The following is a 15102-nucleotide window of genomic DNA, read 5'->3' as shown; positions in this document are numbered from 1 at the left end:
AGGCCAAGGATCATGACAGGCAGCAGACAAGGAAAGCATAGTCAAGAAAAAAGTCAAGGTCAGGATTAGAAATCTCAGCAAAGCTGGGTGGTTCAAATACAGAGCAAATAGCAGAATATCAGACAGAAACACATTTGTACCTTCACACACATGGAGACTGATCGATTGGGCACCTGCTAGCAGGAGAAAGTATCTTAAATAGCCAGAAGCTTGTCTGGGTTGGCTAGGGATGGAAGGCTAGGTGTATATACTGGCCTCTTAGAAGTCATGAATGCACCCTATGGGGACCATAGAACTGATAGGAGATTCAGTGTCTGCCAGAGATAACATGGGAGCACTGGCATAACTATAGGGGATGCAGGGGATGTGGTTGCACCCAGGTCCAGGAGCCTTAAGGGGCCCATAAGGCCTCTTTTCTCCATATAGGGAGCCCAGTACTATGAATAAAACATTATAGTTGGGGGCCCTATAACAGATTTGGCCCAGGAGCTTCGAGTTACGCCTCTGCATTAAGGGGCTAAGAGAAGTTGGGGGGCCCCAAGATAAACTTTTGCACCTGGGCACATGAGCCTTCAGCTATGCCTATTCATGACAGCCACGGTGCTGGCCATGACCAAAGGCAGAAATAGGTAGGGATGCCACCGGCCATAACACATAGTATATAGTGTAGCTATGTAACTTTATCCTTCATCAGAAGTCCCATAGTGGATGATATATTGAGGACATGGATATCCAGATTGGGTACATTATTATTCTGAGATACACAAGAGTGGGTGAGGGGTAACTAAACAACACAACTCTATATAAAACAAAGACTATTTATCCAGAGCAGTATTTTTCTGGTAATGAGATGTTGGAAGTATCAGCAGAACGGAAAAGAAATTAAGCTGTGCTTTAAATATTCAGTGTATTTAATGAGATGTGTTAAAGACAAATGGTGTCATGCAGTCATTCTCTATGCCATCTAATTGATAGCTGCATGGAGTAACTTCATTGTTGACAAACAGTCCCTGCAAAGAGTGACAGAATATTAGGGGTGAATGTCTTGGCTGACTTAGCAGAAACTCAATGAATTGTGACTAAGAAACAATGTAAGCTAAAGAAAAGATTGCTGTGGGAACAGAATGTAATGTTCACCATAGTCATGCAAAGCAGCCACGATGACAGTATTTTCAATAGAGGGCCATCATCTTCCTGAATTTTGCTGTTTAAGCGCTTACTTACTCATTTTAGAACGATTTGAACAATATGGAAAGCAAATTAAAATAACCATAAAAAGAAGAGATAAAGAAGACAATTATTAAAATAATCTCGCAGTCGACTCAAATTCTATTTCTATTTAATATAAATATTCTCAGCAAAAATAAAGTCCTTGTCAGCTTCCTCTACAGAGAGGCTGCACCTCTGTTCTTCTGAATGCAGTGGATGAATATTAATACAATGGTTAAAGAGAAAGATTCCAGACCACCTCATTCAGATTAAAGCAGCTGCAGCTTTGGGTCTTGCCTCCGGCACCCATGGCTAACAACTAGTTTTGTTCAAGAAAGTCATGGCCAGCGAGGCATTTTCCCTGCCGTGGCCACTGTAGGACAACTGAATATCACATGGCAGCCATCCAGATGAATGGCCACCATATAATATTTAGATGTCTAGAGTTTCTCCATTCTGGCTCATAGGCGATAGAGTGGAAAAAGACCAGGACTATGGCTCAACCCATAAGTGGCGAGGTTCAAAGAATTTAAGATGCCAATGATGTAGAATGGAAGAAGACATTTCGAGGCAGTACACCTCTTCATCAGACAGCCCATTTAAATCAATACCTCGGCACTAATCAGATGCTGTCTCAAGGCTGATGGCCACATAACTTTCCCACTGGCTACCACTAGTCATGATTAGCCTACTAATTGGATCATGACGAACATATCAACTATTTGATGTATTGTTCAGCTGTCTGATTTAGAGATGTTCCACCTCAAGACATATTGTTAGGCTGTGTATCTGGAACCTGTTAATCTACAGGCCTCCTTGTGCACACCTTCACAGGTGAGGGGTTAATTGAGCTGGCTGGGTTTGGTTGCTCAGGTCAGCCAATCCCCTGGGTCTGGGTGTAGATATATACTCCAGCCCCTCTGCAAAAGGAAGCGCTATCTCCTCTGTCTTGTCTGCCTATGTGTCATGTCTCTTTGCAACATGCTGTGTGTGTAGTGTCTGCTTATCTTCCTTTGCAACTTGCTGGTGTTTCGTGTCCTGTGGTGCTTAATTATATGTCTTGCTAGAGTAGCGACCGCAAGACATGAGGACCCATGATTGTTGGGCTTGTAGCTTAAGTTCATTGGCCAATGCATGAACTAATTCCTCCTTTATATTCAGCTTTATCATCTGCTTTAGTGTGCAAGGTTGAGTGATCAGTGTTTTTGTCTTCTATCAGTTTCCTGTTTGTGCATTTGGTTTGTCCGTACTTGTCCTGGTTCCGTGTACCACCTTTTGTGGGAGAGCCAGGGCCAAGGTTCCAGCGCGGGGTCGCCTTTATTGAGGCGATCACTCTGCTTGTAGGTAGGGCCTTACCATCTTCCCTGCAGCATAGGGTCAGTTTCTCCTTCCGTGTTCTGTATGCCAGCTCTGTCGTTTTCCCCACAGTCTGTCGGTCTGTCAGTTGTCAGTAATCTGTTATTAGTAGAGATGAGCGAGCACCAAAATGCTCGGGTGCTCGTTACTCGGGACGAAATTTTCGCAATGCTCGAGGGTTCGTTTCGAGTAACGAACCCCATTGAAGTCAATGGGCGACCCGAGCATTTTTGTATATCGCCGATGCTCGCTAAGGTTTTCGTTTGTGAAAATCTGGGCAATTCTACAAAGTGATGGGAACGACACAGCAACGGATAGGGCAGGCGAGGGGCTACATGGTGGGCTGCATCTCAAGTTCCCAGGTCCCACTATTAAGCCACAATAGCGGCAAAGTGCCCCCCCCCCGCACTGTCAGCGTAAAGATCGTTCTCCTCTGCCATAGCTGTAACAGCTGTGGCAGAGAAGAACGATGTTTGCCCATTGAATTCAATGGAGCCAGCAATACAGCAGGTTCCACTGAAAGCAATGGGCTGCCGGCGATCGCAGGATGAATTGTCGGGAAGGGGTTCAATATATAACCCCTTCCCTGCAATTCATCCAGAAATGTGTTACAATAAAAATATATACCGGCGTATAAGGCGACGGGGCGTATAAGACGACCCCCCAACTGTCACCTTATACGCCGGCAATACAGTGGAGCAAAGAATAAAAATCATTACTTACTTCTTCTGATGTTCTGCGGCGCTCCTGCAGGCTGTTGCTCCCTCCTGGTCCACGGCAGAGTATTGCTTTCTGGACGCAGGGCTTGAAATCCCCACCTCCAGAAACACAGCCAATCACAACCATTCAATGACATCATTGTCATTGGCTGTGATTGGCTGAAGGCACGTGTGTTTCTGGAGGCGGGGATTTAAAGCCCTGTGTCCAGAAAGCAATGCTCTGCCGGGGACCAGGAGGGAGCGACAGCCTGCAGCAGCGCCGCAGAACGCCAGGAGAAGTGAGTAATGATTTTTATTCTTTGCTCCACTGTATTGCCGGCGTATAAGGTGACAGTTGGGGGGTCGTCTTATACGCCCCGTCGCCTTATACGCCGGTATATATTTTTATTGTAACACATTTCTGGATGAATTGCAGGGAAGGGCTTATATATTTAACCCCTTCCCGACAATTCATCCTGCAATCGCCGGCAGCCCATTGCTTTCAGTGGAACCTGCTGTATTGCTGGCTCCATTGAATTCAATGGGCAAACAACGTTCTTCTCTGCCACGGCTGGCGTTTTTATATGCGCATGTTACTTGCGTTTACGATCCGCATCTTTTAAGAACCAATGCTTTTCAATGGCAGCGGTCATATGCCAGATATTTACCTGCACACAAAAATGCACAGTGGTAAATATAGGGCAGCAGATTTTGAAACGCAAGTAACTGCGGCATCCGTCTTTTTTGGATGTGAAACCCCTGGATACTGTCACATCCAGGGGTTTCACCTTGTGCTCAATTTGGACGGCACTCCATTGAGAACACAGAGTGAAGATTGCGATCCTCTGGCACATCTGTGACAGCCGTGGGACAGGAGCGCGATGTTCTCCCATTGAATTCAGCTATTGAATGACATTCAGCTATTGAATCACAGCTGAGAGCTGCCTCTGATTGGTCACAGTGCTCAGCCAATCAGAGGCAGCCCTTTTTACATTTTAAATCTCTGACTGCTGAAAGCACTTCAGAGCAGCGCAAGGAGAAGGCGAGTATATTATTTTTTTTTAGCTTTTACATATTTTAGGGATGATTTTCACAGAAGGGCTTATATTTAAAGCCCTTCCCCGAAAATCACTGCAGCCCATTGCTTTCAATGGACCCGGCTGTAGTGGTGGCTTTATTAAATTCAATGGGAAAGCATTGTGGTCCTCTGCCACAGCTGTGACAGAACTGTTAACACTTTAAATACCGCTTGTCGGAACTGCTGCTGCCGGGTGCCCGCTGTAAGAACAGCTGGCACCCGACGTTGTATGGAGTGGGATCCACCCGCGATCCCGCTCCATACTACCATTTGTTCCGACTTGTGAACAAACGGACTTGCGAACAGGCTCCTGGAACGGAACCTGTTCGCAAGTAGGGGACTAACTGTATGTCAATGGGGCTGCCACCGGCCCCATTGACCAAAGGTGAATCCCCCGGATGTGACAGGCGTGCTACTTCCCTACACAAAACTGCTTCTCTATGCATGAACAAGTAGGAAGATGGAGGAAGAGGAAGCGAGATGAGGCCAACTCTGTTACTTCTGGCCAGGTCAAAAGCAGTGGGTGGTGGGAATACATGCAATTGTTCATAAACATTGTGTTGAGGTTGTTTATGTTCTTGCTTCATTTTAAACCCATACCGCAGATCTTACAGATGGTCACTCCTCTGTCATCACGTGTGGATTCAAAGAACTCCCAGACTGCACAAGTCTTGTGAGCAGACCTAGCTGTGGGCCTGATGTTGTTGCAGCGACTAGTAGTACCTGAGGGTGGTAGCACTGCCCTTTTGTTTTTCTGCACAACCTACTTGCTGCCTTGGCAAAGTGTTGCCCCGCAATGTCTGCCTCTTCCTCCTCCCCTATGAGCTGCTATCATGACTCTCCCTGACTATCCATATTGACTTCAAGCACCTCATCATCTTCCACCTCCTCTTGGTTGAACTTTTTCTCCTGAACTCTGTGTCACAATGAGCACCAGGAGCTGACACCTCAGTTTCCACAGGAGGAGGTGGTAGTACTTAAGTCATGCTTTGTAATTCACTCTACAATTCATTTTACATGCTGCGGATGTAATGCATAGGCAAAATCACTTCTAAAAAAACCCAGCAATTACAGTTTATTATAATAATGTATGCATATTTTAAGCCAAAATCAAGGGTGGATGCAAAAAAGGAATTAAAAAAACAATTTCAGTGACCCAAAAGGTAACTCAGGACACAGGACATACACTGAGGAGCTGGGAGGGTAGAGTGGTCACTTGAAACGCTGGCATTTACCAGGCTTCCTCCCGGAGGGACACACGTAGCCTCAGCCAGGGCAGCGCTGGGCCTCTTCTGGACACTCCTAGGAGAGGGATCGCCAATATAGATGGAACAGGAATACATTATTGTCAAGCATGACACAACCGTTCCTTTTACCCACCGGTATGGCCCTCGGCAGTAATAAAGAGAATTCACACACGATGTAAGGTTGAAGTACCTCAGTCCCTGGGAATGGTCAGGGCCTGGCAAAACTTTACTTGGAAAACTTCCATGTCAGACAAATCAGGAACACACTAGTGCAGGAAAGAACAGTCAGTTAGAAGTCAGGGAGGAAACTCAGGATGACACCGGTCCTGTAGGCCTGCGTTATCTGTCAGGTACCGCTCCTGGAAGGGTTCTTGGTATACAAACGGTGTTCAGAAAGCACCTCAGGGTCGCCAATTGGTTGTTTAAGTGGAACAGTTCTTATCCTCCAGACATGGAAAGTGCTGCAGAAACAATTGGGGGATTCGCTTAACAAAGAGCCTCCCCCAAGTATAAAATTAATAGAAAAGCTCAAGAGCGCAGAATTCTTTTTATTAATCGCTCCTGGAAGGGGAACTCTCCAGAGGAGGATAGGGGTAGGATCACTCCACAGACACTCTTGTAACACAGTACCTCTGCACGGTGGTATTGGCCTTCTTTTCTCCCACTCTCTTTCTCTTCTTCTCCTGACTCTCTATTGGCTTCTGGCATTAGGGTCCTCAGGATACCTCCCCTCTTCCTCCAATCACTTCACCACATGAGGGTTGAAGGTACCCCCATGTGGCTCTCTGCTGAAGACTCACTCTGTGATGGACTCTGAACCTGAATCTGACTGATTGACTGCCTGACTGACTGACTCCTCACCACACCCAAATTACTTATAGACTCTAGCAGACTAGACTACATGACTGGACATAAATGAATACATTTACAGACATCTCCGAATCTCATGCAGACATTAACCTCTCACGTGCTGCAGCTGTGCAATACACATAAAAAGAGACTAGACAGTTTGCACAGTGCATCTACACAAAAGACATTACATGTATGACATTTACGAAGGGGCCAGGAATAGACGTTCTGGGCCGCTACACTATACATTACATTTTTCTGGGTTTTGTGACCTTAAAGAGGTTTTCCGAATACTATTAAACATTGGTGACATGGAGGGATGTTGAACAATAAAATAAACATTACTCATCTCTTAAGTGTATATCGCTCCTTCACTACAGCTTCATCCTCACGGCTGCTGCAGCAGGAACATGTTTGTATGTGCACGTGACTGCTGCAATCAATGTCTTCCCAGGTGCCTGCCAGGGAATATCATCAGTGACGTCCCATATATAAGGCTAGAAGTATTTTCACGTAGCCCATGCGATTTGTATATCAAATGCCATTGGACTAGCGGCGAGCGATGACATCACATGCCATGTGATGCCCTGCTAGAGGGAAGAAACAATACCCTGTGCATTGGTGGTGAGGTAAGTATATGACATACTTGCTGTGGGCACTGAGGGGGACATATTAAAAAAAAAGAAAAATAGAAAATGCGTTTAGCTTTAGGTTAAAAAAAATATATATATGTGTATTGTCCATATTTGGGTCATTCTCTATGTAATGAATTGATACTGGTAGATGCATCCATCTTTGTGTCAGCCAGTCTTCCTGTATCTGCCATCTTTCTGATCTGTGAAGGTTGAGGGGATCAAGGCAGATATTTGAATATGTATATCCTGCCAAGCAAAGCATCATCAATATTCATTATACTGCCTTTCACACCTGTACAAGAGGGGCTTTTGATCCCACTTGCTGCTTTTGGGATGCTTTAGAAAGCCTTTATAACCAGCAAATGAAATTAGCAAGTAAAAAAATCTTATTTGTATAGCACCAACTTATTACACAGTGCCTTCAGGTAATTTATTTATTGCCCCCCAATCCATAACCATAATCCATAATCAAAGGTGTAATAATAGTGTGTCGGCTTGTATCTATGAAGTCAGTAGAACTGAGGTGGCTGACCTACCTGTCCGAAGTAGACAATGGTGGTAGTGAATTATTTTGGCATGTGCTAGGCTCTGTTGGCTGCGATTTGGGCTCCATCTTGCATAAGTGCAGGATGCGGGGAACTGGAAATAAGTTGACCTTGTGGTCTTCCCCTGGGTGCAGTATGCCACAGATTGGTGACCATCAGATCTGTTAACCCTTTTTTTCATAGCAGTTTGATTCTTACAAAATCAATGCGATTTTTTGGAGCTTGCTTTCTGCAGATGATAATGCTGGTCGTCTGTAAAAATGAGCACTCAGTTTGATATAAAAGGGTCCTGCAGATTGAGTGTTTATGTAGACCTAAAGAATTGGATCATGACACACTTTATACTTCCTAAATTGTCAAGAACTAAATGAGATTAGCCAGAGGAACGCCCATGATCATGCAGTAGGAAACATCAAACAAGAACTTGTATATTGGGAAATTCATAGCTGTACATTCCAATGGTTGAGTTCTAAACAGAGCACAACTAATGCTATGCTAGATTGGCATCCTCTTCCATTATTATAGTTCCGTGTTATTTCCTCACTTTGACCCAACATTTTTGGACTTACAACCTTACAGGTCAACTTGCTGTGTATCTCCGATGAATATTGTGTTCCTATCCATCATGCTTGTTTGCAGTTTTTGTTCTCAGACAGACGGGTGAAGCAAGAATTGATCTAAAAATGTCAGCACAGGGCACTAATTCTGCATTGCCTGGTTGTAACTGAAAGAATGTGTTTTACCAACCTAATAACAGACAGTCCCTCTGACATTGCACAGTGTATGGGTGTAAACTGACCTCTTTTGTAACAAGTACTTTATATTTCACTCATTTCAAAAGTCGGAGCTCTTTGATAGTCATCCAAGCAGATTCCTTTCTTTAAAAGGACTCGTCTTTCTAAAGTAGTACATAACAAAAATTGAAGTGTTGCCCATGTACACAATCTATAATACAATATAATCTTACAGTATATAGAGAGATAATCGGCATAAAAGATTGAGCAATGTTGTAAATAGTTTGGTTTACCTCTCTTATACTAACAGTGTCTTACTGGGGTTCCTTAGAACCACAAGAAGGAATCATTCTTAGGACTTACCCTACAGCTATATAGAATATGCATATGTCCACTTTTAATCGCATTGTAATATTTTTTGTATCATTGCACACACAGGACATATAATCAGTGAGGTCTAATAGATATTTATATATTTTTTTAAGATAAAATCTGTGGTTACAGCCATGAGACAAATCCTACTGTCATTTCTAAGTCTAGATAACAAGTAGTAAAGCCCATCACATACATAGATGTAAAGCCCATTACTAAGTAAGTTCTAATCGGAGAGGATAGTAGTCAATGATATAAAGCTATAGTAACAAATACTGGTTGTATGACTTGCTATGTGGGACTTTATAGGGGGTTTCCACATTCAAGTGAATTAAACTGAAGTGTGATCCCAAACATACCCCATGGACAGATGTGATGCTGTTTCTGGACAAAAAGCAGATTCTTTCTTCTAATTCGGGACAACTCCTTTGACCGGTAGCTGGGGCATTCATTCAGTAAACCTTAAGGTGCTTTTACACGGAACGATTATCGCTCGGACTCCCGCGATCCAACGATAATCCGAACGATTATTCTTCAGTGTAAGTGCATACACCGACTGAACAATGGGCGAGAAGTCTTTCACCTCTCGTTGGTCGTTTAGTTTCTGCGTGCAGAAATCTGGCCGACGTATCGTTCCATGTAAACTTATGAACGACTGCCTGCTTACTGTGAATGGAGGCGGGTGGGCTGGAACGACTACCCGCCCATTCCAAGATTCTTTAGCAATGCTCATTCCTGTGTAAAAGCACAAGAACGATTGTTGCAACGACCTGTTGGGCATCTGTTGCCCGACAGATCATCCCATGAAAAGCACCCTTTCTTTTATGTGAGTAACGGCCCATTTAGACGGCACGAATGTTGGACAAACGATGCCTGACACTCGTCCCCGCACACACTCGCTCCCGCGCCGCTGCACTGGAGCTAGTATCGCTGGCTTGCTCGCAGTATTGCTGGCTCGCTCTCCCCCGCCCATCTCCATTGACTCAACATGGCATCCACCCAACATTGAACGGCTGCCATTTACACCGAACTGAGCTCATCATCCATCATTTATGCAGCATCCACACTGTTTATTTTGTTCATGACTATAGGCCCACTGAGATGGGACGAACGCCGGGCAAACGACGCCCGACACCCGTCCCCGCACACACTCGCTCTCGTGCCGCTGCACGATAATCGTTCAGTGTAAATAGCAGTCGTTCAGCACCGAACGGCTGCCATACCAAGTGAATGGGGAGGAGTGGGGGGAGAGCGAGAAAAGAAATCTCCTGCAGCCGCCCTACTGCGAGACAGCGACACAAGCAGCACCATAGCGAGTATGTGCGGGGACGAGCGTCCGGCATCGTCCACCTGACACTCACCCCGTCCCAATGGGCCTACAGTCGCAAACAAAATCAAACAGCGTGGATTGAGTGATTAGATAAAATCTTTGGAAGTTATGAAAATAACTATCAGTACTCAGTTGGTGGCTTATAGTAACCCCTGCTCTGTACTAAAGAATTGTGGGTGAGGGAGTAAATATCAACAAAGCATGAAAATATTAAGATTTTTATCAAATTCACATTGGCCCATAAACATTAACGTGTACATTAGCAATATTTGTCAACAGCACCAACTTCTAAAGGCAGATAGAATTCAATCCAATGTTCAATCTTTTCCTACAGAACACTAGAAAGCAGTGGCGGTGGCTGGGACTCTGTGCTCTTCTATGGTGACTACTTCTGGAGAGGCATCCCCCCGGCATTCATATTCCTGCCTCCTATCTTCTGTCTCTGGAGTCACTTTATCAAGGCCTTCATCTTCTTCTTCTGCAGTGACTTTCTCAAGACATTCATCAGTCTGCCTACTATCTTCTACTTCTGGAGTAACTTTCTCAGGACATTCATCTGCTCGCCTACTTTCTTCTTCAGGCATTGCCTTTTGTAGAGTTCCATATGCCTGCCTTCCATCTTCCCCTAGAGACTGCAATGTTTCAGATGCAACTTTACTAAGCTCTTCATTATCTGACTGACAGACGGTGACGAGGATTTGAATGCTTTCTGTAGCCTTTTCTCTGAATTCCTTTGATTTGGACGCAGTAGAGGAGAGCAGGTCCAAGGCTTGACTGACATCATAAGCATTTTCACACAGCAATAGACTTGATGAAGTAAGGATTTCTTGGGAAGGGGATAGACTGCATGCTTCCAGGTCTGTAATTTTACCGCTACTCACTGAGGTTTGCAGCACTGGTTCAGCTGAAGCTTCTTTTGCAAGATGCGCCAAATAGCTTTTAAGGTCAGTAATATTATGGCTAGTGAAAAAATCATAATACTGAAAAACTGTGATTGTTTCTGCAGACAAGTTAGATGACAACAAGTTTTCTGTTTTGTCAAGAATGTGAGCGACCAGTGTTCTGTAAACTGCATCAATAAGTCCTGGGCTTTCGGTAATGACCATATGGCTGAAGCTTTCATGTAGCTGTTTTACCATTTTGTCAGCACTTATGTGGTAGATGTGAACAGACGTGGAGCATTTTGTCCAGAAGGATAGAAGTGATGGCATGTCATGAAATCCAGAGATAACTTCTACAAGTGAACTTGTGTTGCCCGTGTTCTCTTTGCTGAGCTCTGATAATTGCTTGATCATTTGACTTTGTCTACTAAGTTTCTTGTTCAGATCTCTCAGAATAAACAGCACTTCACTTGAAGTAATAATTTGCTTAATAAGCTCAGAGCAGTACTGTAGATGCCTAGTCAACGTGATGTCCAGACTCTCATTGCCCGTAGTGAGCGGCAAGGGACTGCTTGCAACACTAGTGCCAACCCCTGTGTCTTCAGTCAAGGCCTCGCTCAAGTGGCCCCTGGCTTCTGGGTGCTCTGACCTGTAACTCGTCTTCTCCACAATGGTGTCTGCAAACACTGAGTCTGCACCTCCACCATTGCAAACCATACCACCACCATCCTCATCAACATCATCATCATCAAAATCAGAGGTGTTCAGGAAATCAAAGCTCTCTAAAGCAGTCTCAACAGTTAGACTTATACTTGAAGACCTGCTTCGGTTTACAGATGGCTTGCATTTTAGGACATCTTCAAGGTGAGTGATTTCATGGTACAACTCTTTGTACTCTGGATACTGATCTTTACAAGGCTCGAATGTCAGGAGGAGTCCTTGCAAAGACTCCTCTAAAGTTCCATCCAAGTAGGATCTAGAGGCTTCAGCTTCACTATAGGTGGAACAATCCGACTGGAGTCTCTCTGGAATAGTGGGTATTTCTGTTGAAGTAAGCCTTTTTACCAGCTGCTTGGTAATATTCCCTTCACAAGTGTCTAGCTCCACAGGCTTCAGCTCGGAGGCCTCCTCAGAGTCTTGTAAAATTGACACCGAGACATTTGAAGTAATGTATATGTTACTTTCCACAGTGGACAGGCAGCTTTGGCAAGCAGAGAGGTCTGACTTATCTTCTGCAAAGGTTTCTTCAGTTTCACTAGCACGCTCTACAATGGATTGCGAGTCTTGTGCCTGACTAGCTGAGCCTGCAGAAGAGCTGGCACTCGTACTGTCTTTCTGTGGTTCCTCGGATAACAGATCACTGATCTTATGTTCTGGGGGGTGACGGTGATTTTAGGGTTGGAATAGCCCAGAGAAGACGAGGGAGTTGATCTGGATGGAGTACATTCACCATTAGGCAAGTCATTAAAACTTAAGGAGAGGGCTCTCTTCTCCTCTACAGCACCATCGAAAACATCATCTTGCAAATTAGAAAAGAAGGAATGTTCTTTAAATGTGGGTGTCTCTGGGGTGCCCTGGCTGTATATGGAGACTCTTCTTTGGAGAGCAGCGGCTTTGTTTATATTGCCTGTAGATGGCGTCAGATCCTCTGTATCGAATGGGCACCAAGTTACTTCAAGGTTAAGTTTGATAGTACCAAGGTCATTTATGTCAACTGCAACAGCTTGAGGATGGGCAGCAAACAGATCCTTTGTTTCACAGGTAACACTTCCAACTAGGATGTGATTTGCAATCCCCTTCAGTTCTGTCACCTTAATTTATATTAAGTTGTTAATCAGAGGAACGAAAAACATTTCATCGCCATCCCAACTCTGCTTGCCATTAACCTCTATTTTGCCTTTCAGTTTCCACCGTTGCCTTCCATATCGCATAAATATCTCATACTGGTCTCCAGGACACAGACGGGCAAAACCAGCTAAGCCTTTCATTTTGATGCAGAATTCACCCAATAAATTCTCCATTTCCGATTCAACGGTGCACATATTCTCCGTATACTCTTTGAAACTCTTATTTATTTCCGACAAGCTCTCTCGAGCAGCTCTGCTTGAAGGTGAAGCAGCAAATGCCTGCTTCATTTTGCATGCTCCCTCTCGCAGGCGTTTCTGGATGCAATATGCTTCATAAAGTTCATCAACCTTACTCATGTGAAATTCCAGTCGCCTTATATATCGTTCAATGGTTTTGATTTGCTTATCCAGATCATATAAAACCCCCAGTCTTGAATTTCTCTTCATGTCTTTTAGTTGGGCAGTCAGCTTGTCTAGCTCAGTCTGATGAACTTCCTATAAGGCCCAGACAACTCGCCCTCACCCCCAGCAAAGTCCGCATTCCTAGGACCTGCTAACCTAAATTTTCCAATCCAGTGTTGCGGTTTGCAACATATTTATCTGTACCCGATCTTCCCTCTCGTGTCTACCCTTTGCCTCCTCCTTTAATCCTCTGCACACCTCCCCCCCACCCTCTACTCTTGCGCCTGCCCAGGAGACGTAGTTTTGGACTTGGTGTATAAAGCCCCCATTTACATAACTTTGTTCCCTTTTCTCTTTCCTTGTCAAGGATACCGCCGACCCGCTTCACATCCCCGAGATGGCGAAACCTCTTTAGTTCACCACCTTTAACGTTAACGGACTGAATTCTCCAAACAAAAGGCACCACGTGGCCTTGCTCCTAAGAAGGTATGGCTCTGGGGTAGTGTTTCTGCAGGAGACCCATTTTAAAGGGGACAGATGCTTATCCCTACCGGGGGGTCAGTTCCCGGTGGCGTTTCATAGCTCCCACCCCTCCTCCGCCTCCAAAGGAGTGTCAACTTTAATACACAAATCCCTTAAAGGGGTTGTCTCGTGAAATCAAGTGGGGTTCAGCACTTCTGTATGGCCATATTAATGCACTTTGTAATATACATCGTGCATTAATTATGAGCCATACAGAAGTTATTCACTTACCTGCTCCATTGCTAGCGTCCCCGTTGCCATGGATCCGTCTAAATTCGCTGTCTTCTGGCGTTTTTAGACGCGCTTGCGCAGTCCGGTCTTCTCCCTGGTGAATGGGGCTGCTCGTGTCGGAGAGCTGGTCCTCGTAGCTCCGCCCCGTCACGTGTGCCGATTCCAGCCAATCAGGAGGCTGGAATTGGCAATGGACCGCACAGAGCCCACGGTGCACCATGGGAGAAAACCCGCGGTGCATCGTGGGTGAAGATCCCGGCGGCCATCTTGGTAAAGGAAGAAAGAAGTCGCCGCAGCGTGGGGATTTGGGTAAGTAATAAACTTTTTTTTTTTTTAACCCATCCCTTGGGTTTGTCTCGCGCCAAACGGGGGGCCTATTGAATAAAAAAAAAACCGTTTCGGCGTGAGACAACCCCTTTAATTTTAATTGTGAGGCTCACTATGCAGATGAGGAAGGCAGGGCTCTCTTCCTGAGAGGATGCCTTAACGAAACTAAAATAACCCTCGCTAACCTTTACGCTCCTAATAAAGACCAAATAGAATGGCTTATGAGACAATTAGAGACACTCAAGCACTTCGCCATCGGTCAGATCATCTTGGGTGGGGATTTTAATCTCGCCCTTTCTCCCTGTCTGGATTCATCGTCCGGGAAATCCCAGATATCGCAAAGAAAATTAAGTAAACTCGTCCGATACCTCGCCCAACTCGATATACTCAATGCCTGGAGATGCTTCAACCCGTCCACTAAGGACTACACATTTTTCTCACAGGTCCACTCCTCCTTCCAGCGCTTAGACTACGATTTTGTCTCCTCTTCCCTTCTGCAACACACAAAAAAAGCCTTAATAGATACCATTGCCATATCGGACCACGCCCCAGTCCACCTGATTCTCCATCTCCCAGACTCCCTTCCTCGAGAATGGAGATGGAGACTCAACCCCTCTCTCCTTGATTCAGTAGAAGACAGATCCCAGCTAAGCAAAGCCCTGGAAGAATTCTTCCAACTCAACACATCAGATGATCTGTCAGTCCCGATAATATGGGAGGCCCATAAGGCCTTTATGAGAGGACTTCTGATTGCAGCTGGCTCCAGAGCAAAGAAGAGGCAACAAAAAGACATAGATGATAAACTTATCCAAATCGCCAAGTTGGAGCGCCTGACTAAA

At 44.9% G+C, this 15102-nt stretch overlaps 1 pseudogene; it reads right to left on the bottom strand.

Moving 5' to 3' along the window:
* Window positions 1–10236: 10236 nt before the first annotated feature.
* Window positions 10237–13763, bottom strand: LOC136626667 (rho family-interacting cell polarization regulator 2 pseudogene; annotated as a pseudogene).
* Window positions 13764–15102: the final 1339 nt, after the last annotated feature.

The sequence above is a fragment of the Eleutherodactylus coqui genome, chromosome 4, assembly GCF_035609145.1.
Source record: "Eleutherodactylus coqui strain aEleCoq1 chromosome 4, aEleCoq1.hap1, whole genome shotgun sequence".
Lineage (NCBI taxonomy): Eukaryota > Metazoa > Chordata > Amphibia > Anura > Eleutherodactylidae > Eleutherodactylus > Eleutherodactylus coqui.
The sequence above is the reverse complement of the archived record's forward strand: the minus strand, read 5'-3'. Positions and strand labels throughout refer to the sequence as shown.